The sequence below is a fragment of the Equus caballus genome, chromosome 21 (genome assembly GCF_041296265.1).
Source record: "Equus caballus isolate H_3958 breed thoroughbred chromosome 21, TB-T2T, whole genome shotgun sequence".
Taxonomy (NCBI): Eukaryota; Metazoa; Chordata; class Mammalia; order Perissodactyla; family Equidae; genus Equus; species Equus caballus.
The window spans coordinates 28,089,447-28,103,842 of NC_091704.1; the positions used below are offsets into that span (position 1 = coordinate 28,089,447).

General features: G+C 38.3%; 1 protein-coding gene and 1 non-coding gene across 23 annotated transcripts in view; both read left to right on the forward strand.

Moving 5' to 3' along the window:
• PDE4D (phosphodiesterase 4D) overlaps window positions 1-14,396 on the forward strand; it is a 1,371,041-nt gene that overhangs the window by 744,607 nt on the left and 612,038 nt on the right.
• Window positions 9,758-9,825, forward strand: MIR582 (microRNA mir-582). Its single transcript, NR_032980.1, has one exon. It is a non-coding gene; the product is annotated as a microRNA mir-582 (primary transcript).

The following is a 14,396-nucleotide window of genomic DNA, read 5'->3' on the forward strand; positions in this document are numbered from 1 at the left end:
CACACTGAGCTATGCACTCAGTGAATATTTGTGAAATTAATAAATGAATGACTAAATGCTGTGATTAACACCAAGCGTTTGGAGAGTTTCTTTGAGGTACATGACCAGAAGCAGAATTGCTGGGTCTTAGAGTAAATAGGGTGCTGATTCCCCAGACAATGCTCAGATACTCTCCAAAATGGCTGTAAATTTCCTCTCTGGTCCGTCAGTGTATGAGTTATCTGTTTATTGCATTGTTTCAGCTTGATTTTATCAGATGTAGAAATTTTTGCTCTGTTAGATGAGATATTTGCCATTATTGTTTTAATTATTTACTTTTTTCCTTACTGCTAGCAAAGTTGTGTATCTTCTCAAATGTTCATTAACCGTTGTTTTCTGAGTTCTTGCATCTAATTTGAATAGTGTTGTTATAACTTCATTATTTGTTCCTAAAACATATGCTTATGTCACAAAAGGACTAAATGCAGAAGGACAATTCTATGCCAAATCGGCTGCAATTTAAATGCATAGATAATAAATAACTTTAACCAATAAATACTCCACAGTGTATAGTAAAATATAAATACTGAGCTGTTCACTCAAAAACTCTTTAAACAATTATCATCCTTGTTTATTTATCTATAATAATTATGACTTCAAATATAGATTATGAATAACACGTCTCTGAAAATAAAAGTCTTGTCCCCTAATTTTATTATACCTGGAGCATAAATCTTAGGCCCTTGCTCAGAACCTCAATCTTCTAGTTTCAGTAATTGTGAAATTAATTTTATGTACAGTTCTTTGAGAGTTAAACTTACTCTGTTAACAACCATATAGCAAATAAATCATAGTTCATTTGTATTTTTTTAAGTAGCTTAAAGCTCACTGGACAGAATGTGTATCAGTTTTTATCAGTACTTTTTGGACAGGATGAATTCAGTAGGCCAATAATCCTGTTCTAAATCCTTGACGACAATAATGGAGTTTTAATAAACAACATAAAAAACTGAATTTTCATTAAAAAACTTACATATATAAAAGTTAACTATTTGTCTATTTGTATTAATGCAGTTCTCTGATATATGAAGACTAATAAAGATATTGAGAAAGTCAGACAGATAGAATGAGATCATTTAGACCATAAAGAGAGAAAAAGATTGTGGGACTATGGGAAGAGAATGACTATGGTGGAAATAGAGCTGGAGATAATGAGGAATTGTTATGGCTTCCCCCAGGATAACTTAGTTTGATGTTATTTTAGCCATCTGATAGCAGTTTATACCCAAAAGCTGTAGAAATAAGTGTCATTTCTCTGCCATCTGAACGTTGTTAAAGCAGGTCCAAGTATCAGAAGTCAAATTCTAAGTCACTGGGGAAAATTTTGAAAAATGCCTAAAGGAAATGTACTTGATTTTGATAATATAACTGACAAAGGAAATTACAGTCAAATATGAGAGCTAAAGAAAGAGTGCCTGCATAAGTAAAATCCACAAATAATCCTTGCTCTTGTTTGGCTGTTTCCTCTGCCTTATCCAAAAAAAATTTCATGAGAATTGCTAACAAATAAAACTTCAACATTATGTAAGCTTTATAAACATTTCCCTCAACTGTCCCCCTGGTTGAGATAACAACAAGAACTAATGTATTCATGATATACAAAAGAAGGGAGATATATAGTGTATGAATAATATGCTGTCAATTACAAATCCCTGGAGTAATTCAGCATTTACAGTGATGAAGGCGTGAGAACAGAGCTTGTATTAGATAAAAAACTAGAAAATGTGAGTAGGTTGTAACAAGTGATTAAGGATCCATTCTGATTGTGATTCCCAACCAGCTTTTACATGGAGCCTTGACCACAGCAGCTCAATTAGTGGAAAAAAAAATATGCGGACAATTTGAAGGGAGTGGAGAGAGCAAAATAAAGTATGATGAAAGAATTGAAAGATTATGCAACAGAAGAGTATTTACAGCCTGGGTAAATAGATGAATGGACATATGAGTTACTTTGTTTTTAAAAGATGATAAATGCTTCAGGGGAGAGAGATTTAAAGGGTGATACTGAGAGCAATTATGAAAATTCCTGGGGCAAAATAAAGATTTCTTATCAAGAAAAATTTCCTGGGAGTATGGTCTGTCAGAATGCGGAAAACTTTCCAAATGTAGTTCCTAAGAATTCCATTAAGACGTATGAAAATTGGTAAGACACCCATAGAAAAGACTCAATGTGAGAGACATTTCATACTTTCTGCAGAGGACTAGCAGGGTGGAACTGTGGATCTTTTCATCTGTAATTCCTATTAGAGACTCGAGAACTCTCTGAGAGGCAATAGACAAATTGTTAAAACATTCTGACTTAGAGTCTCTGCCCCTTATTTGCTGTGAGTGGGGGCAAATCACTTCAACTTTCTACGTCTCAGTTTCCTGGTCTGTAAAATATGCATAGGTTTATGGTACCTTATTAGGCTATTATTATTACCAATTATGAAACCATGTAAAATCTTTACCATGTGCTGGGGGCTGTCAGTGCTCCATAGTGGGCAGCTATTGGTTAACCCGTTGCTTTACAAGATAACTGAAAGTAGGATATGTGACTTTTAAATATCAAAATAGTCTGAATAGAGATATTGATGAGAAATTTTGCTTTATCTCAAAAACAGCATTAGAACTACACAAATGGAATATTTTTCCCCATAAAAGTTTATCAGGATATGACTTATAGGATTTACTATAACAGGGCTGATATTGGTGAAATATATAATTAGACTAGGTCTTATTACTTCATTTTTAATATTGAAATTAACTTAAATGTTATCTTTTGTTACTTCAGATTAGCCTTTCCTTTTCCCTGTTATGAGAATAAGTATAATTATATTATTAATGAGACTTTGATAGATTAGGGTGTAATAGATATTCTTATTGAGTTATTATGTGCAGAATTCTAGAGCTCTGTCCTTTGGAAGAATCCTCACATTTCATTTTGGATAAAGAGTGAGTTCTCTACAGAAATGGAGGCATCAAAGGTCTTTGTTGGTTCTTCTATAGTATTTTAAATGGAAGTTTCCCTACTTTCCTGCCTCCCATGCTAAGTATAGCCTGCCCTGCACTTTTCAGCTAAACCAAGTCCCCTCACAGCTGGAACACCCAGCTGACTCCTCCATGAAATTGTTCTTGCCTCATCCTTCTCTCAAGCTCCCAACTTGGATTCTTCCTACTTCCCTCTGTCCTGAGCCAGCATAGCCCTGCTTAGTTGTGTAATTGTTTATATACTTGTGATGTGTTCACTTGCACGTCTTCACCCTGCCCGTCCAGAACCAGAAGCTCCCAAGGAAAGAAAGCACATCTTCTCTTTCACCTAAAAGTCCCCAAAGCACTCACTGCCATGCTGTGCCCACAGAAGGGATGGGTAAACCTACTGCAATTGCTTGGAGGACCCTCCGACACCCTCCGCCACCTGCCTCCCCGAGATTTACCTGAGGTGGTCTCCTGCAGAGCTCTGTCTAAAGTAACTGAGGCTTGGAATTTGTATTTTCCTTCTGCTCCTGGTTATTACTGCCTTGATTTTTGAAAAACAGTAGTTGGGATCCAAGCTAACTCTGCTGTTTTCTGCCTACCTCTGAGCAATTCAATTAGAAGCTGCCTCTCAGTCTTCTGCTCTCCTAGGTCCTCCTCCTCCCCCTCCGTCAGAGAAGGATAAGAGGAAGTTGCAATATTTACACTGCGAAGAGAGCCCTGAGCACTCGCGCCCCAGGGCCGCCTCTGGACTAATGCTTCTGTCAGCTGCTCCCAGGTTTTTCAACAAGAGCTGTCAGAAACCAACTTTGTGCCTGAAGAGCAACTTCATCTGTAATTTCCATTTCTTTTTACTCCCTGCTGTGTTTCTTGCTATCTGGAAACTTCTCAGCAAAGGAGAGGGCGCTTGGCACCACTAGCCCTTTTCCTCTCTCAAATTCCGTATTCTTCCTTGGAATGTTAGGTTTTTTTTTTCAGACAACTCTGTTTTCGTCAAACTACCCAGGAATCAGTGTTAGGCTTTCAGCTGTGGGGGATCTTCAAAGAATGTCTTACAGCAAAAGAAGTGCCATTCTTGCGAAGAGTTTAGATTTTCTGTTTATGGAATAGAGTTCCTAGGAATTTTGTGCTTAGCTGGAAGTGTTAAACACCTTTCCTTGTTTCTTTGACATTAATTTTCTTGGGGGACAAGGTTAGGAGTTAAAGGCTCGGATCCTGGTTCAGTTTCTAGCTGGGTCGTTGTAGGTAAGTTCCTTCGCTTTCATGGGCTTCCACTTCCTCATGTATAAAATGATGAGTTGGGTGGACAGATGAAATAGATTATCTTTAAAGCATGTTTCAAGTCTAAAATGTTATGATTCTACCACCAAATTCACAGCTTCTCAACACTAGGTAAGACTTAGCATTAGTGTTGCTGAAAATATATTTGGGGATATTCTTGATTTAAAATGAAAGTGTTAGGTGAAAAATGAATACTTTTGAGCCAAGGCCATTGCCTTTGGTCAGGGTGACTTTTATGTCCTAAGTGGAAGTAACTGGAACATTCATTACTTGAGCCTTAGGTAATACCTCTTATATCAAGATTAACCACTTACTTTTAAATTAGTCATTGTGAATTGAAACGGCCAATTTGACCCTTCATAGTTATCAGGTTCTTTTTGGTAAATATCATAGTCTACATTGAATTAGAAGAGGATAGGTACATAGGTCTCCCCTCCACAACCAAGCCATCGGTATAATGCAAGAGCAAAAGCAAATTTCAGACAGAATTGTGATTTATCCACAAGCTTTTGCTATCGTGGAGACACGAACTGTCAGACAGCCCGTTCTCATGAGTTCCAGAGAGTCCCAGCTCTCTGCCACTTAGACATTCTGTAAAGTGTCTTACATGGAGATTCATGCCAGGCTGATGTGACACTGTTCTTGAGGCAAGTCCAGCTACCTCTCCAGTCAGAATTAGGTGACAGATTTCACTTAAGGTGACAGGACACAAGACCCACTTGGATACCCAGCTTAAGACACCATTTAGATTCCTACATCCATGTTCATCAATGATAAAGGTACAATTTTGAATCAAAGCATATTTCTTGGACACCACTCAATTCACTTGTGAAAATGAATTTTAAAATCCATTATGTGAATTAACAAATCTTTTAGTTATAGCTCAAGATAGCAATAGTTGATGCTCTTGTGAATAGGCATGTTTAAGTGTGGACCCCATACTAAGATTCTTCAGATGTCAAAGAATGCCCCTAAAATGAAGAATAAAACTCTCTCTCTGTCTTTCTCTGTTTCTGCCTCTTGGTTTCACACACACGCACTCACACACACTTACACACTACACTATTTATACTGAAATACTTTGAGACATTATTTCATGCTATATAACAACATGATAAAATTTTCTAATAGCGCCAAGAGATAGGTCCCTGTTTAGGAATAAGATTGTACCAATTTTTATGTAACTTTCTAGAAATAGTCAATGGATATAAAAACATGTATGTGTAAGTAAACTTCCCCCCTTTTTTTTACATAAATAAGAACATGGTATAAATACTATGTGTACCTTGGGATTTTTTACACAAATTCTCCTGGATATCTTTTTATAGGAGCATATATAAAGCATCTCTGTTCCTCAATAGATTTATTGCATAACTATATTTTATAATTTATAAATTAATTTATATTTTATCATTTATGGAACAATCCATGTTGGTTGCATGTCCAACATTTTGTGTTTTTCACTGAGTCTCAGTCTGAGTGATCATAATCATGTGATTACTCCTATTTTGAAAACATAAGGTCTGATTTAAATTGATAAACTCTATTATTCATGAAACCTTAGGTTGGCCAACTTTTTTTATAAAGGGCCAAATTAGTGAATATTTTAGGCTTTGGGGGCCATAAAGATTCTGTCACAGCTACTCAAATCTCTCATCATAGCATGAGAGCAGCCCAAGGCAATATGTGAACTAATGAGCATGACTGTATTTCTATAAACTCTTACTTCAAAAACAGGCTAGGGCTTGATTTGGCCTGAGGGCCAGAATTTGCTGAGCTCAGCAACTAGACCAGCAACTGGGAATGCCCAACTTATGGGTGAGTTTCCGCAGGACTGGAAGCTCCTTGAAACAAGGGCTATATCTTCTTATCTCCATTTCCCCCCAGTGCCTAGATGAACAGCAACTCAATAAATATTTTTTGAATTAAAGAATTAATTCACAGAAGAGGTGTAAAAGTAACCCATTGTTTTACCATTTGCTGTCTCTGCACATGAACTATGTTGTTTTTAGCTGAAGATATTTATATCCCAATCTCTGGTTATGCCCCCTCTCATGTATAGCTAAGAGGATGTACAGGTTGCAAAATATGTTGCTACTAATCATAACGAAACTTTCTTCAAAGATTAGAGAAGAAGTCCTCTAACAAAGTTGAGGTGTGACTTCATGCAGTGAGTTCCTGCTGTCTTGCTGCAAAACTCTGCTGGATGCTGTGTTTGTATTACTGGTTTCATTTGAAGTTTCTCGTTATGATTGATCCAATTTGTTTTGTATTGTCCATAGTCAAAAACAATTGAGCATCACTGATATGTATACTCTCTTCTTCACTTCAGTTTTGACAAAACTGCTCTATAATATTTGTTAAGAGCCATTATTTTATCAAATATGTATATACATGTGTTTAAGGAGAAAGAGCTAGAAAAAGGACCTCTCTCTCCTTTGGTACAATTTTTTGCTCTTTCTATCCCCACCTCTAGCTCTACTATGTTGAAAATATCTATAAATGTGGGTCGTGTCTTGTAGGGAAATGATGTATTCTGGAACTCATTTCTTCCTAAACCATGAAGCATCGCTTGTAAGCAACATGGTAAACTCCCTGTGACCTCTGTAAGCCACACTGAGAGAAAAACCCAGGTCAGGTAGAGCTATGTTTACCTTCTCTCCTAGAGGAGAGATCTTATAATTCGAGCATAGAATGTCAGGCTTCCATTACTTCTGCCCTTTGGTTCAATCTCATTATTTCTGATAGGCTAGCCGTTTATTTTTGAATTCCTAGTTTTGCTCAAGAAGCTGGGCCTTTGCCAGATTAGTTAGCCTTAAGCCAGTGGCTGAAAGGATTGTCATTGGCCCCTGCATCCAACCCATTCACTTCCTGGGCTAAAGTACCCAAACCAACTGGGACACAAACAATCATGAAATCCTCACTGGCCACACCTTACCCGGCTCTGAGAGAAACTTCAGGAAAAAGAAGAGAAAAGAACTTTTGTAAAGGGATTAGCTTGGGTGAAGAACATTATCCGTAACTAAGTAAATAGAACCTGACAATCCACTGGGCTAACCTCCAAGGCAATGATGTCTTTGTGGATGTCAGAGTCTGTATTTCATTTCTGCAGATTTAAAAACATCAAATAACTTTGGAAGGGTACCAGAGGTCGAGGTACAGGTCTAGAGATGGATCAAGCAAGTGTACATCAGATTTAATTCCTAGAATTATACGATGAGCTTGGTAGTACTATCTTCATTTTGCCACTTGCCCATCTTCTTGCAGCTGGGATTCTAATATAGACCATCCAGCTCCAGAGGACTGACTTTTAACATTGTGCTATAATCCACCATCTTGTATATTTGATCCCAAAAACGAAGTAGGGCTCAAAATAAGAAGTGATCACTGGATTGCTATGCCAAGCATTATCCTGCCAAACTGTTGAGAGGAATAAATACTATAATGTATGTTGAGCGTTGTGTACTCTCCCTGGCACAAAGTTATGTGTTGGATAAAATGTCTCTATTAAAATTAGTTACCCAGATGGACTCTGGGCAAATTAGCAGGAAGTCTTTTTAATTTATTAAATACGGTGCTAAAAGCATCTAATTTTATTAGTATTGTTATTAAACAAAAAACTAAGTGCAGAAGAATATCTATGTACCATGGCCTTGGAAAATTGTCCTGGTTTCTGTTTTTACAGAGTTGAATTCAGGGAGAAACAGCTTTCAATGGTTGAAAAGTGAGAAGTGTAGGGAATAAGAGGCCCTTTCCTGTGTTTATGTTTGAGGCTTGCCGTCTTACTTCCAACTTTATCTTTGGAACTGCCTTGGGGCTGGGTCTGTGTCTTCCACAGTTTAAGGAAAGTGGCAAGAAAAGTCCTGGAACATTTTGTTTGTGTGTTATTGACATAACAAATGATAGCCTCTTACCTAGGAGGCCTCAGATAAGAGTTTGGTTACTAAGGCAGGGGAAGACCTGTGGGAGCAATTGTTTCTGGTCTCTCTTATCAAGCCAAGAACAATCTTTCATTTACTATATCCATGCCACAAGAGCACAGTCAATATTAAATTCCAAAAAAAGAAAAAAATCTTTCACAGAAACAGCTGTGTTCAATATACAGCTGATTTACTCTGGCAAATTGCTGGAAATGGAAAAGTTTCCATTTTTTGTGTGTTTATTCTTGATAGTTGTCTTGTAGAAACTGCCTTTTGTAAATAAGGGAAACATGATTTTAAACAGCTTTGACTAATATCTGTCTTTGGAGTATTAAGTTTTACAGAGTTTTGGAAAATTAAAATAAATCTAACGGGAAGACATATATTTCAAAGAAAATATTTTGAAGTATCCTGGTCCCATAGTTCCATTTTTTTCACCTTGCGTGTAAGTTGGATTATGATCCTTTTATGTCTGCATTGTCACTTCGTCTAAAACCTGAGGGATATTATCCAAGCCCAGAATTGGACCTCACTGAATGCCTTGTTCATGGACGCCACACGGTCTTTGTGTGAAAGTTCATTGCTGATGCATACTAAAATGGAAAAAAAAATTAATTTCTTGAACAGCAGAAAATACTCACTGGTTAATCTCGCTGGGTTTATGAGTTGTAGCAAAGCGACCCAACTGATTAGTGGATTCATCTGGAACTCAACTGTGTTCTCTCTAGTTTTTATCCATTTCCAAGCACAGTGCTGGCAACTTTTTAAGATCTCAGTCAATGCTGGAGAACTGAAAAAGAATCCACAAAATTCAGATGACGAAATGACCTAGGTGTGCCCTGGTACAGAAGTCTGTCCTTAGCAGAAGTATTAGATGATAGGGAAATGGATTAACTACTACAAACCGTCAGGGTCCCATTAAGCGTGGTATATTAATTACATTAAATGAACATTTGGTGCTAGAAAAAATGAGTTTTACAAAATATCCAAATTAATATCAGGGAGTGGTCTAGGCCTTGGGGAGATGACAGTCCTTTGCTTTCAGATTCATGAAGCAGGGCTTTCATGTTTTCTTCTTTGTGGTGATAAATAAGACTTGTTAACTTGTCACCTATATAATATGGTGTTAGTTTGACTAAATAAGGTAAATTCCCAGATATGTGTTCCATAGTGTTGACAATGATTGAATGTTCATTCTAGTGGGAAATTTGTGAATTGTAGGGGTTACTTCTCTATAGTCATTGAAATATTTTTCTGTATTTGAATTTTTCTAGCTAGAGGCCAAGTGTTAAATTTCCTGTTTGAGAATAGTCTCTGTCTCTCTCTCTCTTTCACTTTTTCCCAGCTTGACGTCAGGAACATATAACTGAAGTTTTCCCAGTATCCTCGGTCCCTGTCACAATCTCAGGCAAATGCTAGATGCTGAATCAATGTTTAATGAATTTCTCCGGCATGTGCGTGTCTCGCTTCGTCATTCATGCTAACATTGAAGAGGACAGCGCTCTGCTGACCAGCACTAGCGAACCTCTCTCTAGTACACCTCAACATGTCAATCTGTACTCTTTGGTTACAGTTGTTCAACCAGTTACTAATCTAACTAATTGTAACCGGTTGAACAACTGAACCCAAAGGGTGCAAAGTGGAAACATTTCAGTGAGAAGTCGGCTGGGGACAAAGGAAACACCGCCAGATTCCCCTTCAGTATGCGAAGGGAAAATTCCTTCTCAAGTAGCAGCTCCATGTGCCTCTTTGAATGATCATTAATTTGTGCTGCTGCATGAGGTCTAATGTACCATCTGTTCTTTCGCTGAGGCTTCTTTGAAGTGTAAGGTGCTGCCCCCCCGAGGGTGATACTAACCATGTGTTAATTATTGTCTGAAAACAGCCAAGGATATGAACAATAAAAAGTTTTGAAAAATAAGACATTTCTTTTATTGATAATTGTGCCGCAAGGCTGAAGTGAGATGTGCAGTATGAGATGTGCAATGTGATGTGAAATAGCCAATTGTTTGTGATTTATATGAGACAATGTATCCATATGCATTTATGCTCAAGAGCGGGAATCTTTTAGGTGATTATTCCAAAGTTTATTTCCCAAATAACTTTCTTACTCTTGCTATCATACCATAGTCACAAAACGTCATGGTAAAGCTATTGCTCACCGTTTCAGAGTGTTTGTACTGTGAGGACCCGGGGGACATCTCTGCCTTTTGCTTCAGTATTAAGAATAGCTCCATGTTTTCTGAATAATTCCAAAATCTGGAAAAGATTGCGTTCTCTGTTCATATTGGCCGCTAAGAAGCTCACTTTTCACATATGGTTCCTGTGGGATACGTTTTGAATAATAACTTTGTATTCTTATTTTTCCCCAGCACCATAAAATCTTTTTTTAAAGGCAGAATATAATTAATAAATACATAAACCAAAAACTGTTCCCAGATGAGATTACTGTTGATGTATGAATGCATCTATCATCTAGCTTCCCACCTCATTCTCTTCTGTTATTTCTATTGACTAAGGCTCTCTTGTTCCTCGGAGATCGAATTAACTTTTGCCGTGACCCCTATGCCAGGACCCCACTTTACATCTTTATGTTTCTCTTTGCCTCCAGACCTCTGTGTCCATCTGTACGTGCTCTTTCTCCTTTTCTGGGCACATCAAGAGAAGGCAGGATTCTTTGGAAAAGACAGTAATGCTGGGAAAGGTAGAAGAGAGCAGGAAAAGAGGAAGACCAAGTATGAGATGGATTGACTCCATAAAGGAAGCCATAGGCATGAGTCTACAGGAGCTGAGTGGGGTTGTTGAAGACAGGACATTGTAGACATCTCTCATTTGTAGGGTCACCAGGAGTCAGAGCCGACTTGATGGCATGTAACAACAACAGGACTGACACTTAATTGGCATCAATCTAATGTTGGGAAGATTTTAAAAAAATGATAAATTGCTTTTTTATTCAGCTTGGAAGGGATAGAGATAGAAGGGAATAAAACATTCCTGTTCTGTATTATTGCTTAAGTATTTATCAGGAACGTGGCAGAAGTCAGTCCATAGCCAAGGCTCCCCTGACCTTTGATCACCAAATCATCTTCTCCATCTTCCTCATTTTTGTCGCAGTCATCACCACCGCCACCACCATCATCATCATCATCATCACAAATAGTTGCCACTTCTTGAGTGCTCAGGTTTGCCTGTGTTTGAACCAAGTATTCTGGGTCCAAAGCCTGTATTCTCAATTTCCATTCCATACTGCCTTTCTAGTTGCCCAGGGACTCCCACAGGAAAAAGCAAAGATGTTGGCGTTGTGCTTTTAAAGTAGATTTGAGATCCAGTAAGTTCTGTGTCCATTGGTGCTCTTTTATGCAATCTTGGAGGGTGATGCTGAGAGCGTGAATCTTTTAAACTAAAAAAAAAAAAAAAACTGAGATACTTATAACCACCAGCTATGTAGCTATAATTTATTGCCACATTTAGTGTGATTCTTATTCCTTCTTTCTCCCTTTAAAAAAAGAATTTCTGTTTGAGAATTTAGCATACCTCCTTCTGTACATTCCATGAAGCTATAATTTCCTTACAGACTTATAAGAGTTAGACTTTTTCCCAGCTATCAATCATTGAGAAATAATAGGAATGAATGGGTTAAGAAGTTTTGCTTTAAGATCTTCGTGGTAAAAGCCATTGACGTGGAAAGCTCCTCTGTTCTGAACCTGTTGGAGGACGACGTAGTAACAGAGAGGTACAAAGTGCATCGCCTACCCAACAGGCTAATTGCCCACTGTGAGGCCTCTCTCAGGTCCAAGTGCCAGGTGAAACCTCTACTCTCAGGGAAATTAGGCAACTGCCAGGGTGGTTTACAGTTTTCAGAGACACAGAGATGGGGTTTTTCAGCCTTACCTACATCTGTGACCAGCTAGTGATGGTCTGTGCTAATGAAGGTGGTTCTTTGAATCAAATCCTTGTGGATGTGGGTCTTCAGAAGTAGCATGTTGATTTGTTGCTGCCATCCCACATGAAAAGCTGCATGTATAATTATGGTTTTGCTCTAAATAGATTTGCTTTTGGACTATGAAGCAAATCCTGTTACTTCATGTTCTTGCTCTCTCTCAACCTCAAAAAAAAAGAGACCATTAAATCCAAAATATCTCCACACACCATAGTTGGGCTAGCATTCTTTTTACGTTTAGTGTTGTAATGTTTTCAAGTAATAAAGCAGTTTACAGGCAAGTTTCTTTGTGATGGGATTTGAGTGTGTGTATATGTGGTGCTTTCTATCTCTGTCTTCTCCCTGACCCTTCGTGTTGGTTATGGTTTCACAGGGCCCACGTGGGAGTAAACCACAACACAGTTGACTTTTCAAATATCCATGCAATAGAGAAAATCAGAAGCCAAGGTCATTACCATGTGTGATCTGCCTAAGCGGAACAGGGCCATTTCTCTCCCCCTGACACATACCCGGACACACCTCAGCCAACCACTCACAACTTGAAACACATGGTGGGCTTTCTCTGGTCCCTATAAAGAATGGCGTTCTTCGCCTTTCCTTTCCCTGGCATCCTGCTGCTCCTTTCCAAACTCCAGGTCAAAGGCCAGTTCCTCTCAGAAGCCTTCAGGCAAAATTAGGAGTCTCTTTCACTGGGCCTCAATTCCTTCTGTAATGTCTTTGTAACATTAGCATAACATTTGCCATATTAAACTCCATTTATCTGTCTATGGGTCTGAATCCTCACCAGACTGAATTCCTTGAGAGAAGAGCTGTTTATATCACTGAAACTGGTGTCTGTTGTTCTTCGTGCACTGCATAAAATAAGTAAATAAGGATGAGAAAGTTTGCTATGGCAAGTGGGACCAAGGGACAGTTCAGCTGCGTGTTTCATTGACCGTTCTAGCCCAGATCAGCCTGCCCTGCCTTAGTCAGTAGTCAGATATGAGTCCCTAACCAGGCTGTTGTTTTTCAGTAAAGATATAATCCCAACTCATCATAACAGCAGAGATCTTGGTAACAGGTTGCGTGACTGATACAGGAAATTCCTGAAAAGGTCTGGGTTGGAATCCTGTCTCACAAAATGTGTGATCTTGAGCAAGATATTTTATCTCCCTGAGCTTCAGTTCTCTCATCTGTTAAAGAAGAATAATAAACCCTTACTCATAGGTTTGTTGTGAAGATTAAATGGGATGGTATGTGTTGGGTGCACATAGTACATGAATATAGTAACACTTTATAAATATTCACTGAATGGATAAACATGGTACCTGGAATATGGAAAGTTTCCATTCCACCCCCCTCACCCACCCACACACACACACTTGCCCTTCAGGTCTCATGTTGGCCTTGCTGACACCCCAAAGGAGATTAGTCCCCTGTTTACCCACTCTCTTGACCTTCTGTGCGCCTCCTTTACAACACTTAACACAATGATAATTAATTAATTACACAACTTTTTGCTTAATAGATGTCTCCTTTTTTAGAATATAAGCCGGTAAATTCAGGGATTGACTGTTGTATTAAATGGTTTATCTCCAATGTCTAGTACATATTTGGCTCACAATAAATACTGATTGAATGGATGAATAAACTTCATTCAACTTGCTAAATATGGCATCTAATTTAGATTCACCCCAAATTACTCCCAATTCAGGAAGGCTTTCTCACTCAACTCCCTCAGCCCCAAAATTAACAAAACTACTCTAATTCTAAAGCAAAACATGTTGTCTCCATTGCATTTACCATAATCACAAAAAACTCTTCCATGAATTTCTTTTCCAGACTAGATCTATTTCTGGGTTTGCTTACTGATGATTGTAACTGTTGATTTGATCATTCTTTTTTTTTTTCTGATTTCTTAATTCTCATATATTTAACTCTTTCCATTAGATACTCATTCCTTCAACTGATCTTTGTTGCGACAGCCACTCCTCTAAGCAGGGAGGAATGCAAAGATGTGGCAAGCACAGTTATTCCAGCCAAGGAATTTACAAAGTAATGGGAAATAACGCATGTGCAAGCTTAGCTAAAGTTATTCTCTACTGCATCCTCAGCTTCTACTGGTTTGTCGCCGAATAACCGTGCTCAAGTGTAACTCCGTCAAATCATTGCTTAGATGTACTTTTTCATTGAGGGCCTCCCCTGAGCATCCTACTTACTATTTACTATTGCAACACCCCCCCCCCACCCCCACCCCGCACCCTACCACCATTCTCTACCTC